Source organism: Herpailurus yagouaroundi, unplaced genomic scaffold, assembly GCF_014898765.1.
Source record: "Herpailurus yagouaroundi ecotype Mexico unplaced genomic scaffold, PumYag 159, whole genome shotgun sequence".
Lineage (NCBI taxonomy): Eukaryota > Metazoa > Chordata > Mammalia > Carnivora > Felidae > Herpailurus > Herpailurus yagouaroundi.
This window is the reverse complement of record NW_024412400.1, coordinates 25,272,692-25,297,218: the sequence shown is the minus strand read 5'-3', so window position 1 is coordinate 25,297,218 and position 24,527 is coordinate 25,272,692. Positions and strand designations below refer to the sequence as shown.

Genomic DNA, 24,527 nt, shown 5'->3' with positions numbered 1-24,527 from the left:
CCACCCAAACGGATATGGCTCTTGTCTGACCTTAAAACTGTGTCTTGATAATGTTAACAATGACCATGACTAGGTAAGGGTGCCCAGAAGTGGGAAATGGCCAAGGGCTGGTGTTAGGGGTTGTGCTTGACAAAAACAGAGAAGCAGGAAAACTCGGGAGATAAAAAATAAACAGGTTTGGTTGGAGGACAGGGTTTAGGGAAACAAACGCATTAAGCCTGAGGCTGGAGGTTCATCCTGTAAATGGGTCTCATCCACCAGTAATAGTAATCCAAAATGTCAGTGGATTGAGGGGCGCCTGTGTGACTCAGTCAGTTAAGCGTCCGACTTTGGCTCAGGTCATGATCTTGTGGTCTGTGAGTTTGAGCCCCACATCGGGCTCTGTGCTGACAGCTCAGAGCCTGGAGCCTGTTTCAGATTCTGTGTCTCCCTTTCTTTCTCCTCCCCTACTCATGCTCTCTCTCTTCTCAAAAATAAATAAACGTTAAAAAAATTTTTCTTATAAAAAATAAAATGTCAGGGGCGCCTGGGTGGCACAGTTGGTTAAGCGTCCGACTTCAGCCAGGTCACGATCTCACGGTCCGTGAGTTCGAGCCCCGCGTCAGGCTCTGGGCTGATGGCTCAGAGCCTGGAGCCTGTTTCCGATTCTGTGTCTCCCTCCCTCTCTGCCCCTCCCCCGTTCATGCTCTGTCTCTCTCTGTCCCAAAAATAAATAAACGTTGAAAAAGAAAAAAGAAAATGTCAGTGAATACTTAGTTTTTGTTATTTATTTATTTATTTATTTATTTATTTATTTATTTATTTAGAGACAGCGAGCGACCAGGGGAGGAGCAGAGAGAGGGAGACAGAATCCCAAGCAGGCTCGGCAGCATCAGCACAGCCTGACACGGGGCTCAACTCAACTCTTGAACCGTGAGATCATGACCTGAATCGAGATCAAGAGTCAGACACTTAACTGACTGAGCCACCCAGGCACCCCTAAATCATCTGTTTTTAAACGACATCCTTAGCCATTCAGCACCTTATGTTTTTTTCTTTGTATTTTCACATCTTCTTGAATCTGTGGGTAGCTAGCTCTCATAAGTTTGGGGAAAATTCTTAGCCATCTTCTCTTCAAATATTGCTTCTGTCCCATCCTCTCCCTGTCGCCTTCTGAGAATCCAATTATACGTATAGTAGACCTTTCATGGTATCCTACTTCCCTTATGTTCTATTTTGTATGTTCCACTTTTCCTTTTCTGTGCTTCAGTTTGGAAAATTCCCATTAACCTTCCTTCCATTCACTCTTCTTTGTCCTCTTCTATGTAGGCTCTTTCCACTGAGTTCTTATTTCAGGTATTTTCCCACTAGTAGAATGCCCACTTGAGTCTTTGTAGATTCCAATTCTCTGTTGAAATTTTCCATCTTTTCACCTATTTTCCCCATTCAAAAATTTTCTCGAACATATGAATCACAGTTATTAAAATTGTTTTTGCTAAATCTAACTGGCAAATTCTGGATCGCCTGTGAGTCTGTTTACATTTTCTGTTTCTCTCTTGTTTTTCTGGGTGGCATTCCCAATAATTTTTTAGTGATACTAGACACCACTAAAACTATAAAACAACTGAAGAGACTTCTGATGAAGTTGCCCTCCTCAGGAGATGGCTCTCTCTTCTGTTGGCAAATGGAGCTGGGATGGAGGAGGAGGTTGAACACCTGAGCCAATGAGGGACGGGAACGGCACCAAACTTTCCCCGGTTTGCTCCTGTTCCCAGGACGTGGCCCACCAAGGCTTTCAACTGAGAGCCTGGTATGTTCACTCTCCCAACTTCCCAAAGGAGGTTTTGAATGCTTTTCTTTATCTTCTTAGCACCATGACTGCTCAACGTCCCTTCTGCCATTCAGAAGCTTTCTTTTCATACTATTTTATTTTATGTTATTTAAATACTTTTTTTAAACTTTATTTTGAGAAAAAGAGAGAGAGAGCGCATGGGGGAGGGGCAGGGAGGAGAGAGGAGAGAGAGAGGAAATCAAGAGTGGGACACTTAACTGACTGAACCACCCAGGTGCCCCTATTTTATTTGAGAGAGAGAGAGAGCACACACACGAGCAGGGGAGGGGCAGAGAGGGAGAGAAAGAATGTCAGGCAGGCTCCACACTCAATGCAGAGCCCAACACAGGGCTCCATCATATGACCCTGAGATCATGACTTGAGCCAAAATCAAGAGTCAGAGGCTCAACTGACTGAGCCATCCAGGTGTCCCTAGAGACTTTCAGATTAGCCTTTCAACCTCCTAGTTCATGCAGCTTCAGAATTCAGCAACCATCTTGAGGGGAAAACTTAGCTGACTTCCCCATTTTGTCTCTCCAGTCCCATCCGAGGAGACCAGCAAAAGCTCTGCCAGTTTTCCTTTCCCAGAGCAGCAATGCTAGCCAGGCAAAGCCTGGATTTCCAGTCCCTTGCCAGCACTTGGCACCAGAAATGCCCCCAGGGATACAGTAGCTACAGGTCTGTCTGCTCATCTCCTCCTCATCTCCCCTTCCTGACATCTCAGCATTCCCCACCCAGTCCTCATTGTTTCAACGCCTCTCAGGTGCTTTTAAACAGAACGTTGTGTCGTGTGTGTGTGTGTGTGTGTGTGTGTGTGTGTGCACGCACGCGCGCGCATATTTTACATGGCTTTGCTTTTCTTGTTCTTCTTGGGATCACCAGGATGCTTCAAACTACTCAATCTTACCTAGAAGCAGAAATCTCTCCTTTGTATTTTTCGAAGTGCTTTCACTACAGTATTTAATTTCCCCCTTATAAACCCATGGGGAAGAAAAACAGGGAAGTATTTATTACTCCAATTTTTTAGACTAGGGTTGGCCAACTATGGCCTGCAAGCCAAGTCCAGTCCCTTGCCTGTTCTGGTGAATTTTTATTGGATCACAGCCACACCCATTCACTTACATATTGTCTGGAACTGCTTTTGCATGACAATGGCAGAGTTAAGTAGCTGTGAGACCACAGTGCCCCCAAACCCCAAAATATCTACTATCTTTCCCTTTACAGAAAAAATTTGACAGCCCCTGTTTTATATAGAGGAAGCTGAGGCTTGCACACTTTCAGTGACCTGAAGTTAACTTGAGACAGAAGACTGCATCAAAGTTTCCCTGATGTTTACCCTAGCCACCTTGCTACTCTTCTGCTAATTTGCTCCCCATCACAAGATTTATTATAATCATTTTTTAAGATGAACACAACAAGCAGAGGGAGAGGAGCCTGAACCAGACAGTCCCGTCATGGCAAAAGGAGGAGTCCTACCATATATAAGTAAGGGCCCTTTTATCTCTGGAATATTTGGGGGATTTCAGCAGTCACCTTGGAGATCTGCTGAAACAAATAAATACTAGAAGGCAAGTATTCAAGGATGCCACTGTGAGGTAAGAGGCCTTAATATTTCATAGAGGGTATCTGCCATTGCTCAGAAAATGAACATGTAAGGCCAAATAATGAAAAGAATCCTGGAGAATATGCTCAACTTTTATCCATTTGATTGCTAGACATTTTCATCATGGCAGTCCCTGAGCTGGAGGGAAAATGTCCCCAACAAAGGATGGCAACTCAGACAGACAGACACACACATGCATGCTCTATATTAAACAAGACAATAAAAAAAGAAATTCAGTTCCAAACTTAACAATGACTTGAAATGCCATCTTTCTTTTTCCCCTCTTCTGCTTAACACAATGCATGGCAATTTGCTTCTTTTTCACAAAATTGTACAATCTGATGAGGGTTGCAATTTACCACCGATGTCAATTATGGATGCTAGAAGTTTCACAATCATGAGGTCACCCACACACACACACACACACACACACACACACACACACACACGACCTGTTGGGGCAGCCAGCCTTTCATTACATCTTATGCGGAAGGCTGTGCAGGGACACATCCCCATCTTGCCAACTCCGGAGCCCCATTTTTCCACAGAAAATGGATTTATGGCTGAAGAGGGCAAAGCAAGGTGTAAGAGAGAGGAGAAAGACTAACTTATAAAAGTAAGGGAATCATGCCTTTAAAAAAGAAACACGAATTCCCCTGAGGAGAGGAAAGCAAACTCAGGAGGAAGGAAAGGCTCCCCCAGCCTTTCCCAAAGTTGGTTCCCCCAGGGCTAAGATTTTTTCAGACACAGAAAAGCAGAAGCAGAATTTAGCTCACATTTCCATGAGTGAACAATTTAAATGTCCATCATTCCATGTCACTGATGCTCTGAATTCTTCAATGGTCCCCATCACCCACTTTTAGAGCTCAAGGCCCTGGACACAGCATATGTGCCCCCACAACCTCTGGTCTCCCCTCAAACTCATTTTCCAGCCACACTCTGCCTTCTCTGTTCTGCTGCTGCAGTGAAGAATGCCTTCAAGGGACATCTGGGTGGCTCAGTCGGTTGAGCGGTTGAGCGTCTGACTTCAGCTCAGGTCATGATCTCATGGTTCTAGAATTTGAGCCCCACATTGCGCTTGTTGCTGTCAAGACTGTCAGCACAGGGCCCGCTTCGGATCCTCTGTCCCCTTCTCTCTGCCCCTCCCTGGCTTGTGCTCTCCCCCCACCCAAATAAATACATATTAAAAAAATAGAAAGAGCACCTTCAAAATGCATCACCCCACCACCCCAACTGCAAAGGAATAAACTTTTGCTTGAGGACCACATTTCTCCTTCAGAATTTCACAAGAAAAAAGTCAGAGTATTTCACTTTGTTTTAAAGTTGTAATATCTATAAAATCTCTATAGTCATTTACTGATGATATCACGTAGGAATATTGCAAAAATTACTGAATTATAAAGCTCGAAGAGATCTCCTGCATTGTCTACTCCAAATTTTCCAATCGGTCATTTCACGGATCCCGTAAAAGAATTCAGAGGATTCTTTCTGCTCATTGATAAAACCACAAAGGGGGCATTTCCAGGAAACCAGTCATTCTCTCATTTCCTTCTGAGCCTGACCTCAAGCTCATACCTGATTTTTAAGTAAAACACCAAGCATCCTCAGAAATCAACACTTTTTACAGCAGGAGTCTCTTCCATCTTGTTAGCTGAGAATTTCAGAAGCATATCCCCTGATTGCCACACAAGGCTTGCAGCCCCACAAAGCAACAGTTACACTGAAGTAAATACGTGTATACACACACTCCCTTCTTACAGCTGCAAACAAGGAAGGCAGTTCAGGGCTTACTGTGAGCACCTATAAAACACGAGACTATCAAATATAAAAATGAGTTTCTGAGCCCAAGGAATGTATGATATAGTTGAAGAATTAACATGACAGACATACATGAAATCTAACCACTGTAACATATATTATTTTAAATGGTATTTTAAATATTAAAGGTTATGAGAGTAAGAAGTTAAAAATCCTCAACATACAAAAAAAAAGCTTTAAAAACTGGTAAGGAAAACACATGCATCCCAATAGAAAACAAACTGAAGACAAAAAAACTTATTTTTAAAAATACAAATGATTCATCACCAGATTTTTAAAAAGTTCAGCCCAGTTACTCAGCGGAGAAATGTCACCCAGGGGAGGGAAGGGTTCAGGGCAACAAGGATTTTTGTGGCCTCCTGCAGGTAGATTCATCTCTAGCACATTTCTTTTCTGGAGGACAGCTTTGCAAAATACATCCTCCCAGGATCCAGTAAGTATTCAGCAAGCCCACAGTGAATGAATGAAAGCATACCTCTGTTCCTCCTACAACCACTGGCATTGTGGGCCCACTTACTGGCATATTCGTTTACAAAACTGCCTGCCCCAGCTCCTCACATCTCTGTATGTGCATGCGACTCTTCCCATCAAGAGGCAGGGTCTACTTCCCCTCCCACTGAATCTAGGTTGGCCTTGTGACTTGCCTTGATCAACAGCATGTGGCTGAAGTGACGCTGTGCCATTTCCAGGCCTGGGCCTGGAAGCATGGCAGCTTCCACTTTCACCCTCTTAGGATCCAGCTCAGATGAGATAGAGGGGGAGAGCAAGACCAGGGAAAGATGCATCAAGATGCCCCAGCCAACAACCACCTCCGTGTGCCTGAGAAGTGAATGGAGCCATCTTGGGTCTTCCAGCCAAGCTCCCAGCTGGTGCAGCCACATGAGTGACTTAGGTGATACCACATGAACTTAAGAACTGTTCTGCTGAGTCTGGCCAACTGACAGACTCATGAGAAATAAGGCATTAAGCCACCAACTTCAGGGGATTGTTTGACACAGCAAAAGATAACTGAAACAACATGTATCTAATTCTTTCTAGACAGTGAGCTACCTAACACAGGTCAAGACACAGTAATTAGAGAAAGGCAGGGAGGACAAAGGGAGGCCACTCTGATTAAAGGGGGGAGAGCAAGAAAGGAGGGGAAACAAAATGGCAGACCTCAAGGCCAATCCTTGTTGGTATGGAGAAGAATGAGTTTTCTGGTAAGATGCACAAGACAAGAAGGGGGTGAGAATGTCAGTAGAAGGGAGTCACTACTGCAGTCTACTCCTGCGATACAGGCCTGGGCCAGGGGGCCACGGGAGGAATGTGACTGAGGGATGAAGAGCAAGATGTTGGAAAGAATCAAGTGGATATGATCCGAAATGGCAGGAAGGGAGACAAGAAGAAATTACAGCACCTTGATCTTTGAATCTGGCGGGGGACAAACAGTAAAAGGTCAGTAACACCTCACTTACACAGCGGCCACGCAGCCTACCGGCTCAGCCACCCAGAATGCAGTCCCCTTCCGTTCACAGGCTCCACGAGGGACAGCCACACTGCCACGGGCCCTACCCCCAGGCCGGGCCCTGCGACCCGCCATCGCACTGCCTACCACTCCCCCCTTCTCTACTTGGACCCCGACACAGACTGCGTCCTGTTCCTCAACATGCCAGGCACACGCCTACCCCAGACCTAAGGGTGAGGCAGAGGAAAGCACAAAGTCGACTTGCCCAAAGAGATGGAAGGGAACCTAGGGATTCAAAAATCTAACTGCAGTTCATAACATCAAAAGCTTCAGGAGATGAAAGCGAGAGGAAACAAAGTTCGGTGGAAGGAAGGAAGGAAGAAATGGATGAGAGCTGTTCAGGGCAAGCAGCCTTGGCAGTCTGAGCGGGGAGTGAACCCACGTGGGAAGGCAGTCGTGAAGCCCCACCACGCACACACCCCACCACACCCGCGTGTCAGGGAGCTGGGAGAAGCTGGCTCACACCCACTAACCCGAAATGAATTCCTCGGAAACCTTTTCCATTCATTATCGTCTTTTCTTCATAAATCAAGCCCTCTAGACTCAAAGACTGGAGCATTCAGGAAGTGCTTACTCAAAGCACAGAAACATCAATACGGAGACTACAGACCCCGGAACGATAACAGGGTGAGATATATTTATATTCCACGGTTGGCAATGCCTCAGCACACTTTTCGCTTTCCAGAAATCCTGTCAGTTTAATTTATGTGGCTCATACCTCATTCCCTTTCAGGCGACAAGCTTTTTATCTTTTTCATTTGGAAACTTATCTTTAGGATTTTCCAAATCCTCACTGTTGTTAATTTTTGATGTAGTGTGTTCTGTCTAGAGTTTCTTGTAGATACGCAGGGCTCCTTTAGATGCCGTCTGTCTACACCTCATGGCTGTTGAATGTGCCCCACCCTGAGATCCAGCCTCAGATCCTAACAGCACTGATGGAATGAGGGGCAGGGTTCCCTCTTTCACGGTGTTTTCTCTTCCAAGCCACTAAAACCCTCCCAGATGTTTTTTCATGTCTTTACCATCTTTAGATTAGATGCTTAATGCATAAGTCAGCCCAAGTAGAGTGACAGGGTAAAGAAAAAGGCTGAACAGACAACCCAGCATTTGGAGTTTAAAAAAAAAAAAACACTAAAACAAAACAAACTTTACTCAGGAAAAAAGATAAGGCTAAAACCAGATCTCAGAATAAAACCGGCAAGGAACTGAAACTAGCTGAAGCCAATTCAAGCTGGGCCAATTATCACCAATCATAAAAGATGACTTATACGAGGCCCCAGTGCCCCAGTACAACGGAGCGATTAAATCTTTATCACCAAAACAGAAAATGCCACATAATTAGACACAGCCAGAAAAGGGTACGTTCGCTTCTCCTTCCTGTGGCTGACCCATGAAGGCAGGCATGCAGCCATCTCCACACTGGCAAAAGGCCGGTCCACTCTCCCATCACTCAGCCTGCCCGAGCCACGTCTGACAGCAGGCCAGTAAGGTGGAGTTTCCTCTCGCAGCAGGCCACTAGCAACCTTTGGGTCCCCTGTCTACTCCAGGTCCAAATAAACAGAAGAACAACAGTGTCTCTAACCCCACAGGTATCCACCTGGTTACATATTAAAAAAAAAAAAAAATCTGGCTGTTCATCAAAGTGTTCGAGCTTCTGGAGCTAGGCACCTAGGTTCAAATCCTAGCTGTGCTACTCCCTAGCAGTGTGCTTATCTGTAAAATAGGGATAATCCTAGTACAAACCTCACTGAGCTTTGGAAGGAGTAAATGAGTTCATATACTTGAAGGGTTTTGAACGGTGCCTGGCGTCCAGCAAACGCTATGTAAGCTGGCTGTGGTTGTAGTGCCCTGGTTGTTGTTACTATTAAGTATTCCACAGTGGTATCATCATTATTAAGTCCACAAGAGCAAGAGTTGCCATCGGAAGCCAGCTGCAAGGCTGCTACACTTATCCAGGCAGGACAACCCCAGGGCACCAGTCTTGGGAATAGAGAGCACAAGCCAATGCTGAGAGGCATCGCAACAGCAGAGCCACACCCTTCAACAAAAGCCTGGCACAGGCAGCAAGGCAACTAGAGATGTGAAGTTCCAGGAGAGTGGCAGGGCAAGGTCCCGGAGGGAAACAGGGAGAAGACCAGTTGCTCTGAGACCCTTCAGACTTCCAGGGAAGATGGCCTTGGGCCTGGCAGATGCTCGCTCACCTTGAACATGAAGCTTATTCTTTTCCCTGCTCACCTATCAACAGTGACTGGACACAGAGCCAAGGCCGGCCCCATAGGAAGATAGGACAATGAGTCACAGAAAAAACACCCCCCAAAGACTCTTTCTGTTGACACAAAGACATTTCCTGAAGGTCTGCTCTGTCCCAAGCACTCCAGATATGTTATCACATTTTACCCTGACAATGACCCCGTGTTGCTGTGGGCACAGAAAGGTTAAGAAACTTGCTCAAGAGCACAGGGTTAGCAAGAAGCAGGGTGAAGTTTGAACCCTGATCTATCAGAGATTCTAAAACATGCCCTCTCCACTGCATCCCAAAGTGCCTGCCCTCCAGTAGTGATCAGTTTATCAGTGTCAGCAGGAGAACCTCAAGTGTATTGTCAATGGCATTGAAGTGGAAAAGAAACTTCCCTTGTTCAACCACTAAGCCAATCCACGTGAGCGGAGAGGTGGAGGGGAAGAGACAGGAGAAAAGAGGACCAGGCTACAGACCCAGGGACATATTCGGTCTCTGTTAACAGACTCAGAGATGTGGTCCCTTGGTACTTCCACTTGTCCGTCTATAAAATAGGAATGTTAATATTTTTCCTTCCAGCCCTACTTCTGTGGCTGAGGAAGCTCCTATAAGACTGATTCTCCTGCAGATGACAACTATAGGCTCTGCACAAAAACCAAAACAAAACTATCTGAGGGCACTGGAGAGTGTGCCAAGGCAAGTAGCCACACTGAAGCAGAGTCAATACTTAGAAGAAAGGTACTAAACTTAGTAAGTTTACGTATGGCTCTCTGCCTAAGAGCAAGTCCTGGTCTGCACCACAGAGGAGGCTAAAGCTCAGACAGGAACCTACAGTATTACTGGCTTGGACAAACAGAATCCAGGCAACTTCAGCTGCTGGAAAATGCAGGGGGGGGGGGTTCCCAGAAAAGAGACAAACCAGAGATGGGGTGCCTCAAATAATGTGTGTAAACTCTGTCCAAATCTCTGGCTGACCCCTGAACCATGCATAAAGTACTCTCCAACTAGCCAGGCTGAGATTGAGCCACGCAAGGGAGGTAGTTTGCAATTAGAGTCAAATCAAGGAAATGGCCTGCTAAAACAAGCAAACAAACAACAAACAAACAATCAACTCTCACCAAAGGAATGTAACAGAACCCAGAGTCTCCACAACATGACAGTCATAATGTCCAGGATATCATCTAAAAATCATTCCAAAATGTGATCTAAAATGTGACTCATTCTCAAGAAAAATGATGATCAGTGAATACCAATCCCAAGTTGACATGGAAATAAGAATTTACAGACAAGGATTTTTATTTATTTTTTATTTTTTTATTAAAAAAATTTTTTGTAATGTTTATTTTTGAGAGAGACAGAGACAGAATGTGAGTGGGTTAGGGGCAGAGAGAGAGGGAGACACAGAATCCGAAGCAGGCTCCAGGCTCTGAGCCATCAGCACAGAGCCCGACGTGGGGCTTGAACTCACGGAGCTGTGAGATCATGACCTGAGCCGAAGTCAGATGCTCAACCAACTGAGCCACCCAGGCGCCCCCAGACAAGGATTTTAAAAGCAACTTTTATAACTACACTCAATATCTGTCCAACCTACCTCACAGAGCTATTTAAAGCTAAAATAAGGTGAGGTGAGCAAACAGTGCTTTGAAAAGCTTCACATATGCTACACCTACAAAATAAAAATACAGGTACTTCCCACTTTTCTCATATATTCCCTCAAACCACACAATCAAGCAAGTTTTTAAAATATGCTTTACCTTTCTTCTAGGAACAAGTGATATTCAAGAACTAAATTTCTGGTGAAACCCCTCTTTATAAATATATAACAAGTCAAATAATAATGTGTTATTATAAATCAAGCCCTATGATGCCCATATAACAACTTAAATCATTTTAAAAAACAAGATTGGGCCACATGTCATAGCTGATTTTATGCAGACGGAGGGGGCAGTATGTATAGAGGTTACTTATTTGGATGTCAGACAGCCTGGGCTCAAATCCCAGCCTCACGACACAAAATCCATGTCTCCTTCAATGATTCACCCAGGTGCTTTGCACCTGAGTTTCCTATTGGAAAATGCCAATTACAATAGTACCTGCCTTGCAGGATTGGTGTGCAAATTCACATTCAAGGCCTATGCGGTGACATGGTACACAGTCAAGTGTAGAATAAACAGGAGGTGAGAGAGGGGAGGTGGCTGGACCAGCACTGCCCAGCTGATCAGTTACAGAACTGGGAGTAGAGCCCAGAGCCATCCCTCTTTTTAAAGTCACTTCTTTATCAAAGGTCTTTTTTTGTTAGGTACAAATGTACTGTAAATTGGTTATTCCAATTCCTAAAGTTTTACAAAATGAGCAAAATACATAAAAACTACAAGTCTGCCATCTCACACTGTCTAAAAATTAGAGTATTTTAATTTCAAATTTTCTTTTATTCCTTTAAATTTGAAATGTCTTAAGATGTGGGTTTAGAAAGGCGCCATTCTTTTTAAAAGGTGACCCTGGGAGATTTACGTGAGTGGTTTATTTATTTATTTTTTTTCCCAACCATTTTCATCAGCACCCCCACAGAGCCTCAGAATTCACCGGACACATACCCACCAACAGCATCTTTATACAGGGTCTCTGTGCAGTTGTAGAAGATGGCGTGGGTGTGGGAGAACCAAGCACCTCTTGCTTATGTTTCTTGTATTGGCTGCTTTTCTTTTCTGTCCCTTTTCATTTCCCCAACAGCTGACAAAGCATTAAGCCATAAAAAAGCAACTGCCTAGTTTAGGAGGGAAAGTCACATTTCTTCGCCTGAATGACATAAGAAGTGTTATAACCTTGCGAAATTTGGGATTTTGCCTTTAAAAAAACAAGTGTTAGGGTGCGGAGCCACTGAGAGAGATGATGTGTCTCTCCCCACAGAGCTCTCCTTCCTGTGACAGAGGACAGAGTTTGAGAAATGAGATACGGGAATTCATTAAACACTGGATATATAAGAGCAACAAAGATCATCTACACAGGTAGATACAAATCTGAGCTATGAGCCAACGTCCTGGGCCTCATTTGGTGAGGAGAAGAAACTAAAACCTTAAAAAATGTCTCAGAACAAGACTCCAGTCAAACAACTGAGGCAAGAGACAGAAGGGAGAACATGGAGAAGCCCAGCGGTTATAGCTGCTGACAGATGTATGTGGGAAGACTGGCCAGGAGGCATCCATGAGAGAACAGCTCGAATGTTCTGGAATTACAAGGAACCCCTGGCCTGACTGAGGCGTAGAACCTCAGCAAGGCAGCCATTCTGTTATGTTTCCAAATCCAGGAGAACGTGATTTCCTGTTTGAAAGAGGCAGACTTTGTCTCAACACGTAATGACCTTCACAGGTCTTTAGTTGGTTCCCTAACAACACAGGAGGGGCCATCTGAACCCGAACTGATTAACACAATGTTAAATGATGAAAAGGTGGGGTATGTGGCCAATCTGGGGCCATGGTGAGACTGGGAGTCACCAAGAAATCTGGGTTCTTCCAGGGGCTGGCATGCCACCAGGTTGGTCTCAGTTCCTTCATCTGCCCAGGGTCACACTTGGGTGGGGTGATCTGAGAGCTTCCTCTCCCCTCTAAATGCTGTTAGAAAATCACTGTTGGTGATAAATGTCCTCATTGCTAACACCTAGTTCCTATTGTGTGTGAGTGCACACACATAAGATTTTCAGAATGCAATTACCTTGTCTATTCCTTTAGCACAACCCACTACAACACTGTTGGCCAGAGCAACCTACCTCAGCTCCAAAGTTGGGCCAGATGCCGTGACACCAGGTCACCGGAGGTGCTGCAAGGTACCAAATTTCAACAAACTGATTTTCTTCTTATCCCGCCTACAGATAAACCTTGTAAGACCCAGAGTTCCGTATTATCAAATGATTAAATAAGGTAAGAGCCACAAAAGCACTTTGCATTCTTCTGTAATCCCTGTATTAATATGAAGCACTACTATTTCCCCCAACCCAGTTGCCTTCAACCTCTGAGGGGGAGCTTTTCCTCAGAGTCACCCCACTTTTCTCTATCTTGCCCTGTCCTCAGGGGATATCACCCTGGGCCTCAGGGCTGCCCTCACCCTTGTGAATCCTGACCTCTCCTCAACTGATGCCTATGATCCTCACGCCCTGGGTTGTGCCGCATTCCACACCGTTGTATCTCATAGTTACTCACTCAGTGCAGTGAACCACTGTCTGTCAGCATCCCAGCAGTGGATGGGACCTTGGAGAAGGATCAATTAGGACAAACAACTTCATTTTTCAAATGAGGGAATGAAGGTCCAAAGAATCATTTAAATCATTCATGTCTTGGGCAGTAAATCCTGTCAGGCCCTCAGGGACACGATTCTTCATTGACTCTTCCTTGCATCTGGTATAATACCATTTACTGAGTCTTATCTATGGGCCTACCTAATGCCATGTCTGATGACTTCATTCAATTCCAACAACTTAGGAGAAATATATTGCCATTTTACAGATAAGAAACTGAGACCCAGAGGTGCTGAGTAACTTACTCGAGGTCACAGAGTAAATGAGACAGGTCTCCCACCAGGTCTTCTGGCCTCACCCCAGATATGTGCCCACCAAAGTCCCTGCTTTTAATCACCCAACCAGCACTATTCCCTGATGTGCAGGGAGGATGGACTGATAAATAGCTGTTGACTAATTAGTTAATGCTGCTGCTATTCTCCCTCCTCCCTCCAAGATAAACATGGCCCTGGGGCCATGAGAAAGATGCCAGCACACCCCCAGAAAGACAGCCAGTCCCATGGTGATGAGTGATACTGGGAACAATGGACTGGACATCTTTGGGCATCTGATGGCCTCTTTAAAGCACTCAAGGAGACGTGGCCAAAAAAATAGGCTTCTATCCAATGCAATTTTTAAACCACTGATTCACCATGAAATGCACAGTTGAAGTTGAAAGAGCCTGAGCCACCACTATGTTTGGAAAAATCTTTACATGATTTGAAATAAAAAAACAAAAAAACACCAATTATTGGCCCAACATTCCCTGTGGAACCAGATGGGGAGACAACATCCTGACAAGTTGGGAGTTCACTCTCTCAGGACAAGGAATGTAAGCAAAATCAGTTCTATTTCATTGTAACAACCAAGGGGTGGAAGAAGGAATGGCTCCCCTTCCTAATAGATTTTTTTTGCTTCCTGGCCATACAACTCTTGGCGCTGCTGGTGTGAAGGTCATGGTTCTCAAGGAAGGAATACTTCTACCAGACAATTTAGCAATGGTTTCAATGAACTGGCAGGTGAGTCTGCCCCTTGGCCATTTTGGATTATGAATGCCACAGAACCAAAATGTACTGGCTGGGGCAAGTGATCCTGATTTCCAAAGGGAAACTAGATTATTGCCAAAAAATGGAACCCAAGGCAGTCTCTGGAGTGCCTCTTGTTACTTCATGTCCAAGAATAAATATTGGAAAACTAAGGCAACAGGGATTCAAGGCCACTAAGGATTTAGATTCCTAGATTATTCTACCATGTGATAAACCCCAGTCAGGTGAAGTGTTGGCTGAGGGCAGAGGCCAAGTCCTAACAGTCAAGGCACCCGTGTCTGAGCAACACTGAAGCCTCTTCTAGCTGCTCCAGTCCCATCTGAGCATTCTGTATCTTACAGACTGAAGTAGAAAAATCACTCATGTCACCCAGAGAAGGACACTGTGTCTCTCCTTCTTGGGGAAAGAGCAAGAGCACTGTACGAAGAGCAGTTACGTCTTGTTAGGCAGAAACGAAGTTGTTGTGTTGTCCTGTCGAGTTAAAAATGCGCAGAAAGACATCTGGATGCCGAGAATCTGAAGGGGTAGACTGTGCTGGTCATTCGGTCACTGTCACTCAGGTCCATCCACCCTTCTAGACCCTAATGTGTTGAGAGCCAGCACTCTGAAAATGGCATTCCTTCTTGCCTTTTAGGTTCCTATTAGGTTCTACCAGTGGGGGCTCCAGATGGAGATTAGCTGGCAGGAGAGGGGAGAAGGGGCCTCCTTCTCTTTGTGGCACTTCCTCCTGGTGGCAGCAGCTGGTTCCAGCCTCCAGCATCTTTCATTACTCCCAGAAGCAGCTTCATGTAGCTCAGTGGTAGATGCAGAGGATAGAGAGTTAATGAGATAGAAACAGCTTCTATCCTCAAGGTGTTTAAAATTCAGCAAGGGAAAAGGCACAGAACAAATAAGAAATTGTGGCCACTGCTGTAAGGATATACATTTCTATAAGAGCATATTACAGAAAAATTATACCCATGGAATGACTGCATTGTGGGACTTCTGGCTATTGGCACAAATATATGAGGGTAATGGCACCAATCCACATTCAGGGGATCAACTCAGATTGTGTCATCTACCTGAAGTGAACATACCTTAAAAGAAGGCTGGTGTGCATATCCAAGAATTTTTTTTTCACGTCCAAGAATTTTTAAATTATTTTGCATTATGGAATTTTTACACTCATCATTCATTCACTCACTCAGTCATTTAACAAGCACCCTTAGCATCAAGGCTCTGAGGGCTTAGCAATACACAAGGGAAGTCAGGTCCTCCTGGAGCTCACACTATGGTGTAAGGGATACCATAAAAAATTATGGTGGAAATTATGGTATACCATAAAAAATTACCATTATGGTTGGGGGATACCATAAAAAATATCAAAACAATAAAACAGATTCAGATGACGGCACGTTCCATGAAGAACGTAAAGCAGGGAGTGAAGGATAAAAGTGAATGGGGCAAGAGAAGTGGCTATTTTAGCCAGAGTCCTAAGAGAAGACCTCTCTGAGAAGGTGGAATTTAAGCAGAGACAAGATGAGAAGAAGGAATAAGCTGGGAGAAGATGTGGGAGCAGAGACTTCCCGTAAGAGACGTCATAACTGCCATCGGAGAGAAACCCTCTGGTCACGAGATATCAGAGATACTTGAGCAATGCCATTGTGGAAGGAGATGCTCCATCTTGGGGGAAAAAACTGTCCACTCATTTCCAGAAAATCCTGTAAGTCAGACATAACTTAGTAGTTGAGTTCACGTCCCCACTCTGGTATGTGGTTATTTTTCTTTACTTTCAATTTACATTGCAAGCTGGAGAGAAATGAATTACATCCCCCTGGGTTTCTCTGTTCCGTACAATTAAGAAAAGCTATTTCTTAGTCGCAAGTCGGATGACGACACCAAGATTTCCCATTTTCTCTCCGCAGGGAGGCTATCATCACTCAATATTAATTGATCCTACTTTTCATCCATAAAGCAGGGGTTGAAACAAATTTTTTGGTCACAAAAACAGCAACTATTACACTATTAAGGTAAATTATTAATGGGTCTCTATTAAAGCACACTGGTGTTCACATGGCATCAGCTACCTCAACTTTTATGGTGTTTCTTTAATGGGGAAAAAATGAGTAAATTATTATATTCCTTCCCGATTCTGGATAAATCGCTGGTGTCTATCTTATTTAAGGTTGCCAGGGATTTTCCACCATTTCATCACAACTAGGAACACACAGAAAGGGTGTAATATATCTTGGGTTCCCAGCAGGAGAGTATGTCAATCGAATGCAATTTTATTTTCCTGCTAGAGAGCAGATAAAATGAAAACAGCAAGAAGACACAAGAAACTCTCAAAAATTGAGGACAGCTAGTATCATTTATATGTATTTTTTTATTTATTCAGACAAAAAATTTGATACTAATTTTTAGAATATGTATCTGAATTAGAGGGATCTAGTGGAAGGAAGGAAGGAAGGAAGGAAGGAAGGAAGGAAGGAAGGAAGATGGAAGGAAGGAAGGAAGGAAGGAAGGAAGGAGAGGGAGGGAGGGAGGGAGAGAGAAAAGAGAAAGGAAGAAAGGAAGAGAAAGAGAGAAAAGAAAAAAGGAGAAAAAAAATCTAGTTGCATCTACAAGTAACCAGTCCACAGTGAACTGGGGACATTTGGGAGAAGCCAAACATTATTACTACTGATGGGGGTGACCAGATGCTAGGATCCTGTAAAGAACAATTTGCAAATTTAAGAGAGGGCTTTGGATGCCCATCTCTTCCAGCTCCTTCTATGTCATTTACTTATCTCAGTGCTAGGGCTTTGTGGAAGGGTATCCACAGGGCATTTACATTTCATCAATATGTTTAAATGCCACAAATCTTGACTTTCACAATTCGAAGGCAGGCTTAGTAATTTACATCCAAGCTAATGAATAACTGTGGTCGAAGCAGAAGGCTTTTCTTAAACATATAATTTAGTCTTGAGAATAGATATTCTCTGCTTAACAGGGCCTATGGCATGAAATGGGAGAGATGCTACAGACATGGCTCATGGTATCAAAGAAAGGGCAAGGATAGAAAAATGAACACTAATCATTTGCTTCCAGACTAACAGACCTGTGCACCTATCCCTCAGGTGCTGTGTGTTGGCTGCCTCTTCCTCTGGAAAAATGGCCTCAGCTAAATGGCAGCCACCTGATCTGGGAGTCTAAGAGGTACAAGATCACAAAAGCCACCAATATGGCCCCTTCTTTCTGCTCACTGGGGCAGAAACTGTGGATTCTGTCAATTAATACCCATTTCCACCTCTTTCAAGCTAGTCTTCCTGGAATATAGGATCTGAAATCCAAAACTATTACATTTCCTGTTTGTTACAGATGAGGAAACTGAGGCACAGAGAGGTTAAGTGACTTTCCCAAAGTCACATAGCTTTGTAAGTGGCAGAAACGGAATTTGAAGTCTGTGCTCTATCAACAATATCCAAAGTATGGAAAGAGCCCAAATGTCCATCAACTGATGAACGGAAGAAGAAGATGTGACGTACGTACACACACACACACACACACACACACACACACACATATATATGCACAATGGAATATTACTCAGTGATGAAAAAGAATGAAATCTTGCCATTTGCAACAATGTAGATGGAACTAGAGTGCATTATACTAAATGAAATAATAGAGAAAGACAAATATCATATAATTTTACTCCTATGTGGAATTTAAGATACAAACAGATGGGGGTGCCTGGGTGGCTCCGTTGGTTAAGTGTCCGACTTTGGTTCAGGTCATGATCTCACAGCTCGTACGTTTGGGCTCCATGTCAGGCTCTGTGCTGACAACTCAGAGCCTGGAGCCTGCTTTGGATTCTGTCTGTCTGTCTGTCTGTCTCTCTCTCTCTCTTTCTCTCTGCCTCTCCCCCACTCACACTCTGCCCCCCTCTCTCTCTCCTTCTTTCAAAAATAAATAAACATTAAAAGAAGTTTTTTAAAAAAAGATACAAAACAGATGAACATAGGGGAAGCAAAAATAATATAAAAACAGAGAGGGAGACAAGCCATAAAAGACTCTTAAATACAGAGAACAAACTGAGGGTTACTGGAGGGGCATTGGGTGTGGAGATGGGCTAAGTGGTCAATGGGCATTAAGGAGGGCACTTGTTGGGATGAGCACTAGGTGTTATATGTAAGTGATGAATCACTAAATTCTATTCTTGAAAGTGTTACTATACTATATGTTAACTTGGACTTAAAGTTAAAAAAAGAAAGAAAGAAGAAAAACAAACAAAGAGTCTGTGCTCTCCACCACTCTACAATGCTACCTATCCTAGCAGAACAAAGCTTTTCACATGAACTGCCTATATTAGTTATGTAATAATGTGTAATAAATTACCCCTAAATTTAGCGGCTTAAAACACAAACATTTATTACCTCACAGTTTCTGTGAGTCAGGAATCCAGGTGAAGTTTTGCTGGGTGTCTCTGGCTCAAGGCTTATCATGAGGTGGCTTCAGGGCATCATCCAGGGCTGAAGGGATCTCAAGGTTCCACTAAGGGAGAACCTACTTCCAAGCTCATGCATTTGTGTGTCTGTAGGGCTCAAATCCTCCAGGGCTGCTGGACAAGGGCCCAGTTTCTCACTGGCTATTAGCAGGTGGCCTCTCTAAGTTCTTAGCCATGTGGGTCTCTCCACTGGGCTAACTAACAAAATGGCAGCTGGCTTCACTCAGAGGAAGTGAGGAAGAGAGTAAGAGAGAGTCCACTGTCTTTTTGTAACCTGATCTCGGAAGTGACATCCCATTACTTTTATGGTATCATATTCACTAGAAGTAAGTCATTAGGTCCTTCCACACTCAAGGGAAGGGGATTACACAAAGGCTTAAACATCAGGAGGGTTGTTGGAGGCCATCTTGGAGGGTGTGCACCATGCTGTTTAATATCATGCAACTAGTAAGCATAAAATTTGAGTTTAAAGTTTTTGTTTTTGTTTTTACCTCAGTTAACCTTGCTCTCAACTCATATTACTCCCAGTTTGAACAACAAAACCTTGGTTCCTTCACCTGTCTGGGGCACTAGCCCCATCGCTTGCCTTAAGCCACATCTGAATTCTCACTTTATAGCAAAGACAGTAAAGGCTATTAGGAGAAAAGATAGTTGTTGGTTTTTTTTCTTAGATTTTAGTTATTTTGGTCTAATCCATTTATATAAAGTCCACAGTAAGTACTGCCAAGTAGAAATAAGAATTAATTTACAGTTTCCAGATTCATAAGAAACACTGGTAAGAAAAGGAGCAGATGGGCCATCAATTTGGGGGATAAAACAAGGCAATCCTCAAAACCCTCAGTGCCCTTCCCCCTGTCCCTAGTCCTGGTCCTGGAATTAACTCAGCCCAGGCTATTGGAAGAACCAGCAGTAACTTTTTTTCATAAGCTTATCTCAGCCTGGCCAAGCAGACCATTGCTTACGAAGAAAGGCATGACAGACTAAAACCCAGGGCATCCTGGATGCATCTACTAAGTCCCCAGAAGCTTGGATGTGGGCATGAGCAGCCCAGGCAAGTCCCTCACTTCCAGGAAGCCGGTTTGGTTGGGGCACTAACCCAGGGGTTTTCCCACACTGCGGCTGGTGGGCCCAGGGATCAGACCTGGTCTGAGATTTCCAGGGCCTTCCTGTGCCCACCACACAGCAGACAAATCTCCAGCCATGCAGCACCCACCAAGTCAAAGATAGATCATGGTAAGTCAAAGCAGATGCTCTTCCAAGATAAAACACAGACTCTATAAAGGCTGTGCCTGCATTGAACTGGTTTCCAGAGAAACCAGACCCTGGGGTAGGACATTAATAATGTAGAACTGGATAGAATGTTTTAGACATTGGTTCCTACACTGAGGGACCCCGCCCTGACAAAGAGCAAGTAATCAATAAATATCCAATGAATTAATTTTACTGAATAAGCTTATCAGAAAAGACTGCTTTCTCCATTAAGGAAAGTCCACCCCACTAAGTATGCCAGCTCCCGTAGGAATATGTTACCAGTCTTGGATCAAAAGCAACATTCACTCCAAATTGGGCCATACTGTGTTCATGCTTACTACACAATTCTGAATTTACACCTGGGATACCCAACTGAAATAATCCCCTTCCTCTCTGGAGAAGAAAACTATCAAACTAATGTATCCTCCTCCTAATAAATCCTACGTATGTACCTGAAAAGTATGTTTATGCAATAAAATGGGAAAACATCTCAGCTGCTGGTAAGTGTAGCAGGTACCCATCACCTATGTAATTTTTATTTATCAAAAGATCTGGCCTGTAAATAAAGAACAGCTTGAAATATGTCTAAAGCACAGAACTGAGCAAATGACTTTCTAGACATGATGACAGTGACATCCAACTTGAAGCCAGAATCCTCTACCTTTTCACACCAGAGTTGTTTTCAAAAATATTTCATAGACAACATTCAACAAGCCTCCTTTCTTTGAAGCATCAGTGAAGTCTGGTCAAAGTGCTGGAGAAAGCTTCTTTATAAAAAGTCTTTGAAGCAATATTGCTAGTAACATTAGTAGAACACATAGAACATTAACTTGTTTTCTGTTTCATTTTAACCAAATTTGATAAAAATTATTCCCGCTACTACAGCGCTGCTTTTATGAATTCTGCAGAAAAATAATTTGGTTTTGCTCTGACAGATAACAGTCATCACCAAGAAATTTCATTTCACTGAAGGCAGACTTAAGTCGCTGAAATTTACTGCTTGCACACAGACACACACATATAAAACCTGAGCTTTTCCTCACACAACACTGAGTGTTGTTTCTTGGTCTGGCTTCAGACTAGCTGGGAAAAGAGCAGGAAGAATTTTTACATTAAGAAAGGAATGCAAAGAATGCCTTCCTTCCTCTTAAATCTAATCTTATTACCTCCATTAGTGAATATTTAACAATAACATTAATACTAATAGACTTGCTTGCATTATCAAAAGCAGCAATAATACAGAAGACGCACATCGTAGCTTTGCTCAGAAAAGCTTAAAGCCATGTCATGCATATTATCTCATTTATCTTTAAAAATCCCCACAAACTCTGTAAAAGCATATTTATCTGCAGTAAGACATGTTTTATGGGAACCGATTTCCTTACCACTCTGCATCTTCAGTATAAAAACAGGGTCTGTTTTTAGCACACCTCCCAACCAGAACCTCAACTCATAACTCATGCTGCTGACTTCCTTTCATGAGTCTTAAAAACAAAACAAACAAAAAAAGCAACCGACTCAGAGCAATTACAGAAACTGAAACAAAAATGAAACACAGGTAGGAAATTAAATAAATTCACAGCACCCAACAATTGCTGTTGCCCAAACTGAAATTAAATAAATATACACACACGCTCTCCACGAAAACTCTGCTACACAATTTATTAATGAACAGTGAAAGGAAACAGAAGCCGAAAGTGGGTCAGGAGAAACTGTTTAATCTAATAGTCTGGAAATTATACTGGAAGGAACAGATGGTTTCACAGAAGTCGATGCTACCTAGAGCAGCAAGGAGCGATTTTCTAGGAAAGAAAAATGTTTCCCTACCCTACTGCACATACTATTTTCAGCAAAGGAGGAGTCTATATTCAGCACAGGATAACCTCTGAGCTTGGCATAGTGACAAAACTGGGACTAAGTGGCAGCCATCCACACGTACCCGAGTTCAGACTTGGCCTTCCAAATCTGAGCTAGAGGTCAAACAGCCCTATTTTAAAACCAGCAGCGAAAGGAAGCCAACACTATACTCTAGTGGGTTATTAACCACATTCGTGATTTTGCCAAAGAAGAAAGTGGTTCTCAATAGGCGATGGACAGTGTGATCTTCACATGGCTTCCAAGCCCCAGACTCTGAAAGTCCTGGGCAGCAGCAAGATCACAGGTCACATGGAGTCAGAAGACTGAAGTTCAAGCTGTCCCCTGTACAACAACCCTGTGAATGAGCCTCTACATCTATATATACCACAAGACTGAAAAATCACCTATAGAGTGGTAAGGATTACTTGAGTTCAAGCATATGAACCTGCGCGTTACCCCATACGGCATAACAATCAGTTGCCATTTTCATCTCCACTACATCATTCACCAAAACATACAGTTCTTCCTAGAGCAGGGCTCAATTGAAGGGAGGGCTGTCACAATGGGGTCTTTCAATGACAGGCCACAGTCTACCAAGCCTCAAACTGTACCAGAGAAACCTATGGTACAGCCAACGCTACTTATGAGCAAAGGATTTGAAGAAGGCAAGTCTGAGTTCTGATTTTAGCCTTATCACATATTTGCTGTGTGACCATAGGCATCTTGGGTAACCTCTCTGAGCTCTGTTTACTCGTCTGCAAAATCAAGATCCTGTGAGGATTAATTTGCACTGAGCATGGTACATGGCTGATTACCTATTAGTACTGTTATTATTGTTACAATAATGATAACATCATCATTCAGGTCCATTGCTCCTGTCACAATCTCATCATCTGCAGGGATCCTCAGAGAGTCAAGAGATGGCACAGGAGTAGAACAGTCTTTCTGATATTAAGATTAAGGGCTGCAGCAGGAGGACCCTCCCTCAGGGATGAGCGTAAGGTCTAGGGAATGTAAAAAGCCATTACCCCCAACTCAGACCAGGGGACTTCCTGCCTTATGCTGTAACATCAAGGGCTGCTTTGGGCCTGCCTTCTATCCCCACCCACCCCCTCCTTCATGGCTTCTGACATTTTGCTTCAAGGTTGGTTGGTCTATTTGTTTTACCCAGAAAAAAACAAAAACAAAAAAACAAAAAACCTGACATCAGTGACTTTATGTTCAATTCAGCTGAAGAGCTGCAAATATTATAGATGAATCTGTTATGTTCTAAAGCTGCAGGTATCATATTTAGAGAGAGGTAATAAATACCTCATTAAGGATAGAAAAACAAACACTTCAGAGCACTTGAGGCTCCATCTAAAGGAACCCCATGATGAAACCCACTTTAAACCAAGAATCCTCCTGTAATGCAAATAACCACCCCATCCCCCAGTTCTTTTCCTTACTTTCCATACTTTACCATGTTGGGCTTCCCTGTAAAGGGGGACCCACACCTGTAGGCCCCTGCAGCCAAGTGTCACGCCTAGCCAACTCCCTGATCTATCACAGACTCAAGCTCATCCATTCACACTTGTTCTAGGTTTTCAACTTGAGCTCATTTGTATGGGGCCTGGTCAGGCTGGGAAGGGCAAAGCAAAGGAACAGAAAAGGGGCGCAGGGAACAGAGGTGGCGGAGACTTAATTAAGGCAAAGGCTTCCAGAAAAGAGCCAAGGAAGAGGCTGGGACACATGACTGGTGGGGCACAACCACAGCCTACAGATCTTCTAAGGTGGCATAGTTAGAGCTAACTGTGATGAGCCATGCAACTGAAAATAAAGGTCGATCGAGATGTTGGGGTTGTAACTGGGCCCCCAATATACCTGGCCAGAGTATTACACCTGTGGCCAAAGCCACAGTTCTGACTGTCCCGAGAGCCTGGCTATGATCTCCTGCCCTCAATGAGTGGGCCAAGGCCTCTGAGCCAAGGAGGGGCTGTCTGCAGACCCCAGGCCACTGGCTACAAACCCACTAGGCAGCAAGAAACTGGCCCCTAAACCCATCTCTCACTTCTCTTCCTTTCACCTGCACCCAGCAACTGCCTTGTAAACCCTCATAACCCATCAGTGCAGCTTCCCATCCTCAAATCCATCCTTCCCTCCTGTGTCCTCCTCTGTACCCCTCCACAGTGGCTGGTCAACCCCAAGGGCTGGGCTTTCAGGGAAGAGAGCCTGGAGGAGGGGAAGCTTTCTCTGGACCTTGCAGGAGAGAGGACCCAGCCTTGGAGTATGGTAGAGAGCCGGCAGCACTCCACATGGCCAACGGTACATGCAGGGGCAGAGGGGCAGGAATGTGTGGTTCCATCTCAGTAACACCGAGTAGGTTCATGGAACGACTGTCAGGAGACGAAGGTAAGATAAAAGGAAGCCAGTCTGAGAAGCGTTGGCTTTTCTGATGGATAACCATTTAAGGTTTTAGGGTGCCCTGGGGAGGTGGGGTGTCCACTGGGGACAGCTAGTTTTCAGTTACAATTGAAACGTGGAGAACTCAGGTAAGACGGATGTTTCCGACTGCTGGGGGGGGGGGGGAATTCACTGCCCATGGCCTAACCCAGTGGTTTTCAATGTGGTCCCTGTAGCAGCAACACCCAAGAAGAAGCATCGCCTGGAACTTGCTAGAAATGC

The 24,527-nt window shown here is 44.0% G+C and overlaps 1 protein-coding gene and 1 long non-coding RNA gene across 4 annotated transcripts in view; both read right to left on the bottom strand.

Annotated features, from left to right (window-relative positions):
* Positions 1-24,527, bottom strand: part of RFTN1 (raftlin, lipid raft linker 1) — a 211,051-nt gene that overhangs the window by 157,150 nt on the left and 29,374 nt on the right. The gene's annotated exons all lie outside the window — the stretch shown is intronic.
* On the bottom strand, positions 13,936-21,456 carry LOC121033630 (uncharacterized). 2 transcript variants are annotated; one of them, XR_005792031.1, is made up of 3 exons: positions 21,392-21,456; positions 18,685-21,089; positions 13,936-15,128 (listed from the first exon to the last, which is right to left on the bottom strand). It is a non-coding gene; the product is annotated as an uncharacterized LOC121033630 (long non-coding RNA). The 2 variants fall into 2 exon arrangements; XR_005792030.1 differs by having other exon boundaries at positions 18,685-21,450.